Source organism: Podarcis gaigeae (assembly GCF_964106915.1).
Source record: "Podarcis gaigeae genome assembly, chromosome: 17".
NCBI lineage: Eukaryota > Metazoa > Chordata > Lepidosauria > Squamata > Lacertidae > Podarcis > Podarcis gaigeae.
In genome coordinates, this window is record NC_139694.1 from 24,228,885 (window position 1) to 24,242,913 (window position 14,029).

Genomic DNA, 14,029 nt, shown 5'->3' on the forward strand with positions numbered 1-14,029 from the left:
AACAATTATGAGGTGTCAATTAATTAAGTCATATGTCCTATGTATGTAGTCAGTGGGTAACATGAGGCCTTTAATGTGTGCTAGGGAACTTTGTACTCTGAAGTGCTGAAACAGGAAGCATGAGTGAGTCACACACACTCTTGGTCTTTGCAGTGTAAATTTTGCATCTGGGGAAATGCATAAGCAGGAAAATGTGTGGCCAGAGGATCATGTATGTTACTCAAATGGCCAATAAGGAACTCTGCGATTTCTTCATTACGGGCTATGGCGAGAGAAAGCATAATTCACTCACACTTTCTGTTCTGGTTTTTCCACATCAGCTGAAATTGGTCTCCTTGAGATCTTCAGTTAATAAATCAGAAGCTGGTGAGATCCAGAATCCTTTGGCTGTCCTTAGGGCCAAATGAAACATCACTGTAAGTAGATAGGGCTACCCTTGAGTGCATAGCTGCACATCCCTATACACATATATCAGGGTCAATCAACAACTTTGGTGCTTCCTTCCCCCCAAAAAGATCTACAACTTGTCAATACCAGTGGCGTAGCGTGGGGGGTGCAGGGGGGGCCGGCCGCACCGGGCGCAACATCTGGGGGGCGCTCGCTTGCACTATCAGTGCTAAAATCAGTGCTAAAATCCACGGGTTAGGGGGCGCAAATTACTTGCCTTGCCCCGGGTGCTACGCCACTGGTCAATACAATGGGTAGATCACTGCTAAGTATTTTTTTGGTTGGAGTAGATTGCAGTCTCTTGGAAGTTGGATATCCCTGACATATATGGAGGTCCTTGCCCAATCTGGATCAGGCCTCCATGGCTGCAATTTACATTGCAAAAGAAAGGCCCCTAGTCTTATCTGTTGACCTTCTTGATTTCCTACCCACATTCCTGCCTGATCCATGAGTTCCTTCTTGTCTCTCAATGTGCCAGAGAAAGTACCTCATCTGTCATGTGAATCAGGAGTCTAAAGGACACGTCTTGGCTGTTCTGAACTTCATCCCGCCATCAGTCCTGGTTCCTGCTTCTCTCAAAGAAACAGATGACACTCAGCACAGCAGAGGAAGCTAGCATGGAGCCAAGGTAGAAAGGGATGAAGAGGCTTGTGCAACATGAAAGCGTTATGCTAAAAGGGATCAGAGAAACCCCACTGACTAATTTGGGCCCTTGATCATTTTTCAAAATCAAATTCTGCCAGAGTCACCCTACGAGGCATGAAGCCTTCATTTGCGCTGAAGTAACTGACAATTTGCTTTTGGGGAGAGCTGGAGAGGACAAGGAAACATCTCAAAACTGTCTCTATTACTCAGCACATACAGAACTTTGAGAGAGCAAAGCAAGAGACTAAATCAAACACTTAGCTGGAGAGGAGGCTTGGAAAGCAAACAACAAAAAAAGGAATCCAATTACTTTATGTTTGTTTTGTTAAATGGTTTTTCCCCCCCTGCAAAAGAGAGATGGGGGGGAAAAACCTATTTTTAACTTGTTTTCTTCTTTGCTACACTGCTGGGAGCAGGCACCACCATATGACTAACTGTACAATGCGGCTGATCCTTCTGCTAATGCTAATTAACCTCCTGGTACAAATATCAACAATGCACAGCCTGGGTTTTGACTGCGTATGATTTTTCTCCCCTCCCAGGGGCAAAAAGAGAGAGACCCTTTTAATCAGCCATCGTTACTCTTCTTTCTGCTCCTTCTGAAAAACAGGCTATCACTTCCGCAGATGATGAAGCAGAGCGTTTGCGCTCATGCTGCGTTCCGAGGGGATTCCCCCTGAGGCTTATCACGGCTTTCAGCGAGAAGATCTGTAATGGCAGACAACATTCCTGAAAAGGAAAGCTGGTCTCTGCTATTGATGTTCTTCTGCAGTGCACAGCGAGTCACAGCAGAGTGTTGGGTTATGTCCTCGGCCAGCGTTTCCCAAGCTTGGGTCTCCAGCAGTTTTTGGACTACAACTCCCATCATCCCTAGCTAGCTGGACCAGTGGTCAGGGATGATGGGAATTGTAGTCCAAAAGCTGCTGGAAACCCCCAGACCAGGGGTCAGCAAACTTTTTCAGCAGGGGGCCGGTCCACTGTCTCTCAGACCTTGTGGGGGGCCGGACTATATTTTGAAGAAAAAAATGAACGAATTCCTATGCCCCACAAATAACCCAGAGATGCATTTTAAATAAAAGCGCACATTCTACTCATGTAAAAACACCAGGCAGGCCCCACAAACCCAGAGATGCATTTTAAATAAAAGGACACATTCTACTCATGTAAAAACATGCTGATTCCTGGACTGTCCGCGGGCCGGATTTAGAAGGCGATTGGGCTGGATCCGGCCCCGGGCCTTAGTTTGCCTACCCATGCCCCAGACCCTCCAAATGTCCCTATTTTCCAGGGATGTCCCTGATTTAGAGAAGCTGTCCCAGTTTCTGATTTGACACGGGGAATATTGTATGAGTTTTCCAGATTACAATGCTAGTGATTCTGCCCCATCTCTTAATGTTCCTTTCCCGGAGCAGTACCAGTTGTGTTCTGGAACTTTTTGACTGATATACCAGTATGCCAAGCTAAATTACATCCACACCAGTGAGTGTGATGTGACTCAACAACAAATGTCACTGGACATCACTAGCCCCCCCCATCTTTTCCACACAGGTGTGCTTCTGTTCCTTCATGATTCCTGCATGAAAAAGGCAAAAAAAAAAAAACCTAGGTGCCCTAAATTCCATCATTTTACTCCCATGATTTTCTTGGTTAACAGGAAAATCACAAACATCCCCCCCCCCCCGAAGCAATTAACATGGAACTGAGCACTGAACTGCTAGATTTCCAGAAGCGGCTTTTATGTCATGTGAAAGCTCAAATATAATGCGGAAATCAACAGGTAGGGAAATGGGAGAAGGAATAAAATGCTGTTTGAAGGCACTTCTCCACTCCTATCAGGCACAGTCACGGGGAGGGTGTCCTATGGAGTGACAGTCTTCGGTTCAGCAGATTAATACTCTCTATTGTTTTAGCCATCTTGAGTAGCTTTCTAACTTTCAGGCTTCAAGAAACCCTTTCCATATTAACTTGACTTCGGCTGTGCTCCCACCATACATATTTGACAAAGGATTCTGGGATTCTTTTCCGGGGGGGTGTGTGTGCTCCCTGTAGAAGCAGGAACCAAAGTTCACAGTAGCAAAGTTTCCAGGGGGGACTTCAAAAGCCTGTGATTTTTTTCTGTCTGAGGACCTCATAGTGGGAGGGTGCGGAGGCAAAGGTGGACATGGAATGCAGACGAAAGGAATCTGAATATTACCTTTGTACAGCAGGCTGATTTCTATGAACACAAATATACCTCTCTGTCCTCCATCTAGGCAGGTGGTCAGGCTGGTTTTTTTTTTCCAGCTGGAAACACCAGAACACCAGTTCAGGCACCTTTCAGGCACGCACCAATGGAGACCCATAGAAACTTCACACAGAAAGCTTTCCCTTCGTGTATTCTACCTGAAAGGTTCAATGCAATTAAAAGTGAAACATTCTTAAACCAACAATATAATCTTTGGGTCTCTAATTCTTATATCAGCAAGAAGCATTGTCATAATTCAGTGACGCATTTCAACCAAGGAGGGGACAAAGTACTGTATTTTTCCGTGTATAACATGCACCCGTGTATAAGACGCCCCCTATTTTTGGCAACTCAAAATTAAGAAAATGGGGGGAGATTGCACAGAATTGTTGAACTTTTTGGGGGGAGGAATGCCCATAGTTGTTGAGCTTTGGGGGGGGGGGTTGCAGAAAATCCCTTACTATACTAACCAACACTGCCACTTGCACATTTCGCAAAAGCCACCTATCGTCTGTCCCAAGCTCGGCTTATACACAGAAAAGGGGGGGGCTGGAAAGGGGAATTTTGACTTAGGAGAGTCCCAAGGGCAGCTTTTAAGGCCACATTTGGCCTCTGAGGTAAAGGTAAAAGGACCTCTGACCATTAGGTCCAGTCGTGACTGACTCTGGGGTTGCAGTGCTCACCTCACTTTATTGGCTGAGGGAGCCGGCGTACAGCTTTTGGGTCATGTGGCCAGCATGACTAAGCCGCTTCTGGCGAACCAGAGCAGCACATGGAAATGCCATTTACCTTCCTGCTGAAGTGGTACCTATTTATCTACTTGCACTTTGACGTGCTTTTGAACTGCTAGGTTGGCAGGAACAGGGACTGAGTAACGGGCGCTCACCCTGTCGCAGGGATTCGAACCACCAACCTTCTGATTGGCAAGTCCTAGGCTCTGTGGTTTAACCCACAGCGCCACCCGCGTCCCAATTTGGCCTCTAGGCCACCTATATTTTAAAGGAAACTAGAGTGAGGAAACATTTCATACCTTCAAGACTAAGGCTGCAATCCTAACCCCACTTACATGGGAGGAAGCCCCAGTGAACTCAGAGGAACTTAACTTCTGAGTAGTTAACCGTTACTGTAAATGAGCAAAGATTTCACATTTAAGAATATGGATGCATGAACCATTCCTTAACTGTAAGAGGAGTTGTGAAAGGATCATAGATTTTGGGTTACACCACTTGCTTTCTGATGTGTAAGGCTTTCAGGCAACTTCCGCCATCGCTTTCAGGCTTTTCCCGAAGGCTTGAAAAGCACCTGTAGAACAGAAATGGGCCAGGAATAATGAAACTTTGCCATCAGAACACAGGTTAGAAGGCATATTTGCCTTCAAAAAATTTGTAGTGGAGTTCACAAGAAAGAAAGGAAAAAAGAGATTCCCACTTTTGTAATGCAACACTCCACAAATTCTAGTTAATTACCCCATACACCAGTTCTCTGAACAAAACCTAATTACTTAGCTTGGGGAGGGAGAGAGATGAATTTAACCCCAATGGATCAAATGGCTAATTAAACTGTTTAAGTTTTATTAATGTTTCTAATTCATTCAATTCTTCGAGTGAAGATGAGGGGGAGAAACTACCTGTGAAAAGCTTGCCCACTACTAAATTTTCAGATAGTATGATAGCAGGAGAATACAAGTGGGGCCCAGTCACAAACTACTGAAGTGCTCCTGAATGAAAAATTAAAAAATTGTCCAGTAGCACCTTATAGACCAAGACATCACCTTGCCAGCAAAGGTCCATATAGTTAAAGCTATGGTTTTCCCAGTAGTGATGTATGGAAGTGAGAGCTGGACCATAAAGAAGGCTGATCGCCGAAGAATTGATGCTTTTGAATTATGGTGCTGGAGGAGACTCTTGAGAGTCCCATGGACTGCAAGAAGATCAGACCTAACCCTTGTGAAGGAAATCAGCCCTGAGTGCTCACTGGAAGGACAGATCCTGAAGCAGAGGCTCCAATATTTTGGCCACCTCATGAGAAGAGAAGACTCCCTGGAAAAGACCCTGATGTTGGGAAAGATGGAGGGCACAAGGAGAAGGGGACGACAGAGGATGAGATGGTTGGACAGTGTTCTCTAAGCTACCAGCATGAGTTTGACCAAACTGCGGGAGGCAGTGGAAGACAGAAGTGCCTAGCGTGCTCTGGTCCATGGGGTCACAAAGAGTCGGACACGACTAAACGACTAAACAAAAAGAAGTTTGTTCTGGTATAAGCTTTCATGTGCATGCATTCAGATCCATGGTGCTACTGGACAATTTTTTATTTTTATTGCGACTGCATCAGACCAACACGGCTACCTGCCTGGATCTAAAGTGCTTCTGTTCAAGGTTCCAGCCACTCTGCTCCATTCTCCTTCCCACCAGTTTTCAGCCTTCCTCCCTGCCGACGCTCTGCCAGTATTTCAAGGGCGCTAAGCAGACAAAGTCCTCATGAGGGTGTTTTACGAGTTCCATGGATATGCTTCCCAAGCATGGGTGCACCAATACTTTACCCAATGGGTGCTTCCAGGTGGAGAACTCCTAGTGGTGCCCAGGTGTCACCCACTGGGTGCTGACAAATGACAGGGCTTTCTTGATAGCATTCCCCACCATTTGTGGAGTGCCTTCCATGGTGAGCTACCTGTCTTCCTCTTTTGATTATTCTGGAGGAACTGAAAAAACATTCCTCTTCACTCAGGTTTTTGATGGCTGAAAGAGACTGTTCCGGCAACCTTGAAATCATTACCTGTGAGAATATGTGACTGTTCTTGAATATTTTGTTGGCTGTTCTTATTGTTTTTATTGTCTTGGGTTTTTGATCTTTGTTAGTCTAGTCTTTTTTTTGATCTTTGTTAGTCTGGGCAGCTTTGGGAAGAAGGATTAGATAGAACATTTAACAACCACAACAGCAGCAGCAACAACAAATGTTATCCAACTGACTTGTTCTGTCCATGGAAGGTTTTGTTTATTTATTCGCCATTTCATAAAAATTATATGCTGTTTGATTGTAGAAAGCCTACGTGTTAAAGATTTTCAACTGCCACCCTAACGGGTATGTGGGTTTGTGCTTCCAGACAGGTGTTTATTGTAGGATCAATGGTTCTCGTGTATGCAAGTTTTTTTGTTTTTGTTTTGGTGGTGTCCACACAACATCATTGGCATTACATCAACTTCCAATCAGTATTTGTCCCCCATTTAATTTGAATTTACCTGTATGCAAACAATCTAATAAGTATTTTCTAAAAGATCTTTGAACAACCTGTTTGCCATATTAAGCCCTTATCTTGAAGCACTCTCATGGAATAGAAATGATGTCCAGCATCTGAGGTGCTGAAAACTATTCTGATCTTCCCACAGTCGTCTAGGGCAATGATCTACTTTCCCACTCAAAGCCCACCTCTTGCAGTTGCAAAATAGATAGGGAAATACCTTATTTTGGAACAAGTAATGTTTAAAATGCAGGATGTGAAGTATTTGTGTTGTATAGAAATGGGGAGTGCGAGAAAGCAGGGAAAATGTGCTTCTGTGCCAAGCCACCATCCTATTTATACAAGGGGCATTTTCCCCTACGTACAGAGAACAGCTCCATTATCTTCATGCAATACAGCAGCAATGTATGAATTGATGATGGATACACTTTCAGCTGGAAATTTCAAACCCACTTTAAGCAATTTGCTGGGGATTATTTCAAATACAATAACTAAGTGGGATGGAAACAGCTGTTGCCACCATTTACCAAAATAGTACGGTGTGTGTTTAACGAAAACAACAGAGATAATTCCAATGAAATGTTTAGTATCTCTATATGGAAATGACATTTTCAGTGTTTATGTTCTCCTCCTAAGTAGAGAGTTATTCGTAGACTGCCTTCCTGCCTTAAATCAGAATGGAATCTGTCCCATTATTGAAGCTAACATTTTACAAGGGGCTGGAGTTTCTTTTTGGGGTTTGTTTGTTTGTTTCCCAGGGGTTTCACCTATTTCTAGAAATTTCAATCAAATGCATTTCAAACACCCCAGCCACCTATGTGTCTTCCTAACATATTGGATTGAAAAGAAAGACAGAAAGATCAAAACCCCGGAGTCAAAAGAGAAAATCCCACTTAGTAACACTTGTAGAAAGTCTTCCATCCATATGTGCAATTATTGTGACTGGTTTTAAGGCGATCTTCAGAGTAACGCTAGGGATAGGTTTTGTAATGACAAGAGGAAAAAGCCCCTTCTCCACCCCTGCTCCAAACACACAAACCTCATCTCCAGGTATGCTCAGTTCTAGAAAATGCTGAGGCCAAATCTGGACTCAGTTATGCAGTTTCCCAAACCAATTCCCTGTCCATCTCTCCCTTACTTAGTAAACTGCCCCTCAAGGCTATAAGTGGGCTATGTGGAGATGGCTGAATCTATTTCCTATCTTTTTTGTTTTTGTTTTTTCAGTCTTCAGTTTGCTACATTTCTGAACCAGTTCACATTTTTTAAACTTCAGAAACATCCGAGTTCTGAGGCGCAGCTTCCAATTGGCTGACAGCTAGGTTTTTGCATAGAGGAAGCAACGTTGGATGTACACGTTCTGAGGAATGTTCAAAAACTGGAACGCTTACTTCCTGGTTTTCGGTGTTCCGGGAACTGAAACATTCAGCAACGGAGCCGTTCAAGTTCCAAGGTTTGACTGTACTGTGTTATTCCTCCTAATAGGCACATTGTGACTAAGAAACGAACTCTACAATCAATGCACCACCAGATTTTAATGTTATTTTAAATTTTAGATACATTTCTGTGCACATTTCTGTGCCACACTCCCTCTTTGGTATGCATTCTTGGTTGGAGGATTGCATCACAAAATTCGGAGCAGACATGTGATTTTAAAGAATAGCCGTTTTGATTTGCATAAGGTTTCCAGAAGCACAGATTGGGTAGGTCCACATTAAAATGTGAACTGAATCAAATTTTTCCCCAATTCTTAGGGCCATGCCATCTTGGATAATGCTGGGAATTCTACCAACAGTCTTATCAACATGGTGTTAGCTGGTGATTAATGACTGCCAATTTTCTTTGATCTCCCATTCCCTCCCCCCATCTTAAATTCTCCACATTTCTGCATCAGTTTGTGATTTCTTTTTTTTCTTTTTTTTTAAAAAGGCCCAATAAAATGTGAATTTATCCTAAAATAATTTTTTCCTAAAATGCACATTTGTATGTCACTTTATCCAAAATATACATTTCTGCAAAGCAATTCCCCTACATATAATCCACTGTTGTGTGTTATTTTCATTAATATATGCAATATTTATGCACATTATACCCTAGTATATGCATTACTTGGCTGGGAAACAGCACCGCAAAATTCAGAAGGATGTTTGTGTTTCAGTTTACGTATTGTTTCAGGAAGAATGAATTGGGCAGGCTTGCCAATAAATGCCAACTGAACCAAATTTTCCCCTATCCCTAGTGGTATAAACCGTATTATCATGTATACACTGAAATCAAATTACCCTGTATACACTGAAATTGCTATTACAGTATATCCCTTTTTAAATAAAATGAAATGTTGGGATGCTAAAATGAAGCTGACTTTCCTGGTACAAGGCACTAATCTGTGTGTTGTATGGAGAGTTGCCACGTTTGTGCATCAAGGCCCCGGCGCACCCCCAGAATAATGAAAACACACAGACACAGAATTTTAGTTTAAAGGTTAATGGGCAAAATTTAGGCCACAACTTTATTGATTACAGAAATGTAAGTGGTATTGGCTTAGGCATTCACAGTAACGATATCTGACTCCTGCCCACCTTGCAGGAAGTCTAGAAGGGTAAACCACCAAAAGAGAGAGCTCCATCAATGGTGACCAACTGAAGCTCACCCCGGGGTTCCCGCTGGGTCCTGGCATGGCCCTAGCCTCCCAAGCAGACTTCCAACGAAATCCAGACCCGCGGATTCCTTTAATGGAATACCCTTGTACCTGGAGGGGCAGGTGATGGCCACACCTCCCCTCCCCCACACATCACAAAGCCAATGCCTAACCGCCAAACTTTACAAAGTTGTGACAATTGCTAAGAGGCAGTCGAAAACCAAATGGCCTGTGCCAATCTGCCAAATGGAAAAAATTCCTACCCAGCCCCTGTTCCAAAACAGGCGACCAACCAAAGTCCAGAGCAAGGCCAAAGCAAGACCAAAACACTAGGGTGGGTGTTCGGGGGCACGAAACCAGGAAAACCTCGCTGTGCTGCGCCGCCTCCTTTTAAAGGCCCCCCTCAATCAAGCCACCACTCACAATTGGCCAACAGGCTGTGGCGCAATCATGGGGGCCAACTCATGGTTTGGGATCATGCGCCACCTCTCCATGGATGAGTGGGGGGGCACCTATAGCCCGTGTGCAACGTGGATCCTCCATTAAGAGGATCCGATTTGTAGTAAAGGCTGCTTTATGTAGGGAAAAGTGCATAGATTGTATTATTGTAAACTGCCCTGGAGATTTGAAAACCTGAGAAGCACACCTTGATATAAGTTTACAATGTTTTCTACAGAGCCTAGGACTTGCCGATCAGAAGGTCGGCGGTTCAAATCCCCGCAACAGGGTGAGCTCCCATTGCTCGGTCCCTGCTCCTGCCAACCTAGCAGTTCGAAAGCATATCAAAGTGCAAGTAGATAAATCGGTACCGCTCCAGTGGGAAGGTAAACGGCATTTCCGTGCGCTGCTCTGGTTTGCCAGAAGCGGCTTAGTCATGCTGGCCACATGACCCAGAAGCTGTACGCCGGCTCCCTTGGCCAATAAAGCGAGATGAGCGCCACAACCCCAGAGTTGGCCACGACTGGACCTAATGGTCAGGGGTCCCTTTACCTTTATTGTTTTAAGAATCTGTTTTAATGTGTTACGTTTTAGTACATGTCTTACATTTATTAATACTAATTATTAATTATATCTATTTCTAAATAATGAGTAGTGATTTTTTATGGAAGTTCACGTAAATGCTGTTATGTATCTGGTTTAACTTTTGTTATTCTGTTATGTTGCTATGGTCTAAGGACTAATGCAATAAAAGTTATTCATAGCGGTAGCACTGCTGTGATGTAATGTCTTGACTGAGCAATAGATTTGCTGTGCAAAGTTGAGAGAAATAATTTTAAAAGTTGGGAATAGAAGTTGGAAATTTAACAGATTTAAACCAGAATTCAAGTTGAGCTTCCTCCTTTACTCATAAACCTTCGTACAAGGAGCAATATATTCTCTAGCAAATAGTTTAATTCATTCCTTTGCGATGCACATCCTCCATCTCTTATATACAATACTAGTTGCTTGTTGCTAGGCAATTAGGAAAGTTGTGCTGCATGTGGCCATTGGGTGTTCATTGTCTGTGTGTTTTGTTGAGAGACCCTTTGTTTAGAAAAAGCAAGGATAATTCAACAGGCTACCTCATAAGGAGCTTTAGACTAATATGTCCGCCAGACAGCCAGTAATTTAAGAAAACAATTTTTGGGAGCAAATAAGAGGAGATTTGCCCACAGTGCTTACAGAAGCCATCACACTCTCTTGGAAAAGGAATACCCAGGCAGTAATGAGTATATACAATTCTGTGAGGCACCTGGCAGCCCATAATAACAATGCTAAGCTACCAGCGCATGCTGAGAAATTAATGCTTTCCAAGTTGCAGTGAAATGTGCATTAGAAAAAGATCCAATTCCACACTCAGGGAAAAGTACTAGGAAACTGGGCTATTTGATTTGCTAAAATCTGTGTCTTCCCACCAAAGGGCATCAGAGCTGGTAATGGGTGAACTCCCCTCAGTTCAATTTGGAATTTAGTCAGAAATCTTTGGAGAACACCCCAGAAAGCCATTTCACACCCACATGAATTGCACTGCCCGCTGTACTGTGTCATATTGTCTCCAACTTTCAGCTGCCTTAAGTCCAACTGCTAGACAGTGTTTGTTGCTCAGATATCAAGAGGCCTGAAGAACAGGAATGCAGGAAGCTGGCTTTTACTGAGTCAGTAATTTCCATGCAGTAGGAGATGGTTTAGAGACATCACCTTGCCAACAAAGGTCCGTACAGTGGTACCTGGGTTACATACGCTTCAGGTTACATATGCTTCAGGTTACAGACTCCGCTAACCCAGAAATAGTACCTCGGGTTAAGAACTTTGCTTCAGGATGAGAACAGAAATCACGCGGCGGTGGCAGGAGGCCACATTAGCTAAAGTGTTGCTTCAGGTTAAGAACAGTTTCAGGTTAAGAACGGACTTCTGGAACGAATTAAGTACGTAACCAGAGGTACCACTGTATAGTTAAAGCTATGGTTTTCCCAGTAGTGATGTATAGAAGTGAGAGCTGGACCATAAAGAAGGCTGATCGCCAAATAATTGGTGCTTTTTTGAATTATGATGCTGGAGGAGACTCTTGAGAGTCCCATGGACTGCAAGAAGATCAAACCTATCCATTCTTAAGGAAATCAGCCCTGAGTGCTCACTGGAAGGACAGATCCTGAAGTTGAGGCTCCAATATTTTGGCCACCTCATGAGAAGAGAAGACTCCCTGGAAAAGAGCCTGATGTTGGGAAAGATTGAGGGCACAAGGAGAAGGGGACGACAGAGGACGAGATGGTTGGACAGTGTTCTCGAAGCTACCAGCATGAGTTTGACCAAACTGTGGGAGGCAGTGGAAGACAGGAGTGCCTGACATGCTCTGGTCGATGGGGTCACGAAGAGTCGGACATGACTAAACGACTAAACAACAACAACAAGGAGATGGTGTGGTGTGGTGAGGGCATCTCTGCTCACCTGACCTCCAGTCATGTCTTTTACTGTGAGGTAGATGGGAGGAGCAAGGAGGTAGGGAGGGTGGCTTGGTGCAAATTCACTGGCTGGAGTCTATATTGCCTCTGTTACTATGTTTACACAACACTGACCTCACTTTACCACTCTTTCTCCAATATCCAATAGTGACACCACCAGCTGGAGGTGAGGTGGATTGTGAGTAGCAGACAGTCAGCAGATCTTCATCTGGGAACTCGAGGTTCATCCAACCTCCTGCAATGCAGGAATCTCTGCTAAAGCATCATTGGCAGATGGCCATCCAACCTCTGCTTATAAACCTCCAAGGAAGAAGAGTCCACAACCTCCCAAGGGAGACCGTCCCACTATTGAATGGATGTTTTGATATGAGAGGCACTCAAAATGGTTCTATAATAGCTCAGTATCCATTTGCTACAGGAAAGGGTAGGAAACACCTTAATTATCACTCTTGATAACAGAGAGCCAGTGTGGTGTTGTGCTTAAGAGTGGTAGACTCATAATCTGGTGAACTGGGTTCGCGTCTCCGCTCCTCCACATGCAGCTGCTGGGTGACCTTGGTCCAGTCACACTTCTCTGAAGTCTCTCAGCCTCACTCACCTCACAGAGTGTTTGTTGTGGGGGAGGAAGGGAAAGGAGACTGTTAGCCGCTTTGAGACTCCTTCAGGTAGTGATAAAGCGGGATATCAAATCCAAACTCTTCTTCTTCTCTTCTTCTTGAGATCCCTTTGTGTGCAGTCACTGCACCTTTGGTGGGACTGGGTCAAGTTCTGAGAACTTTAAATGGGTTAAGCACCACAGCCCTCTTCCACTTTTCTGCTCTTAACTGGCCATCCCAACACAGCTTTTCAAACAAAACGATGCCTTCAGATGGCTATGCAACTGCATGTGATGTGTACTTTGGCCCTTATTCCAGCACCTGTTTGAATGCTCAACAACCAAAGCTATCCTCCCGTCCAATTCTTATTTCAAAGCTATTTTTGTCATTGTATCAGAAAGGCACCCAGCCAATTTGGTTACCAATAAATATTGCTGTAGACATTTCTGAGATCGTGGTCTTTCCAAATAGTGGCTCCTGTCCAGGTTTATTAATTGTCTTACTCTAAATGTTGTGAGGATCCTATGCCCTTTTAAAATGTGTTTTTTTTGGGGGGGGGTTATTGGGTTTTTTTTTTATTTTGATTATGTATTTTGTATAAATGCAACCAACCCATCCATCCAGCCATCCATCCATCCATCCATCCAGCCATCCATCCATCCATCTATAAAAATAATACTGAAGGGTATTCCTACGTACAAATGCTGTTCAGTTTCAGTTCTTATGACTATGTACTATTAAGCTCCTGGTAGCCAGAGATATCGATTCACTCAAGTACAGAAAAGCAACCAAGATTATTGTCAAAACTGTAATTTCCCCCTTAAATAGTTTTAATGCAGCCGAAACAAAGCTGTATTTAAGGAGGTAGTTTAGAAAAGAAGAGATTTCTGATTGTGTGTCCTCAAGTTGTTAAGCTTTCCCCCTTTTGGAAAATATTTACTGCACTATATTACGGCTACATTAATATGATGAATGGATCTTTCCTAAGGGGATAAACGAAATTAAACCAGAAAGAAACCAAATCTAATTCTATTGCATTTTGCATAATCTGCCAGCAGGATTCTTCTGCTTCGATTCTCTTGCTCTGGTAGTGCTTACATTTTATCCAATAAGATTTTTGTTTTGCTTTCTATTGGGGGAAAAAATTGAAACAAAGAATCCAGAAGGGAGAGGAAAATGCACATCCATTCATTGAGCAAATGAGTCTTTGGCTCTACTTTTCAATAGGTGTAATAGATGCTATCGTAGTCCTGTTGTCCAGTTGATTATGTCCAACTGTTAGCTGTATATGAGATATAATAATAATAA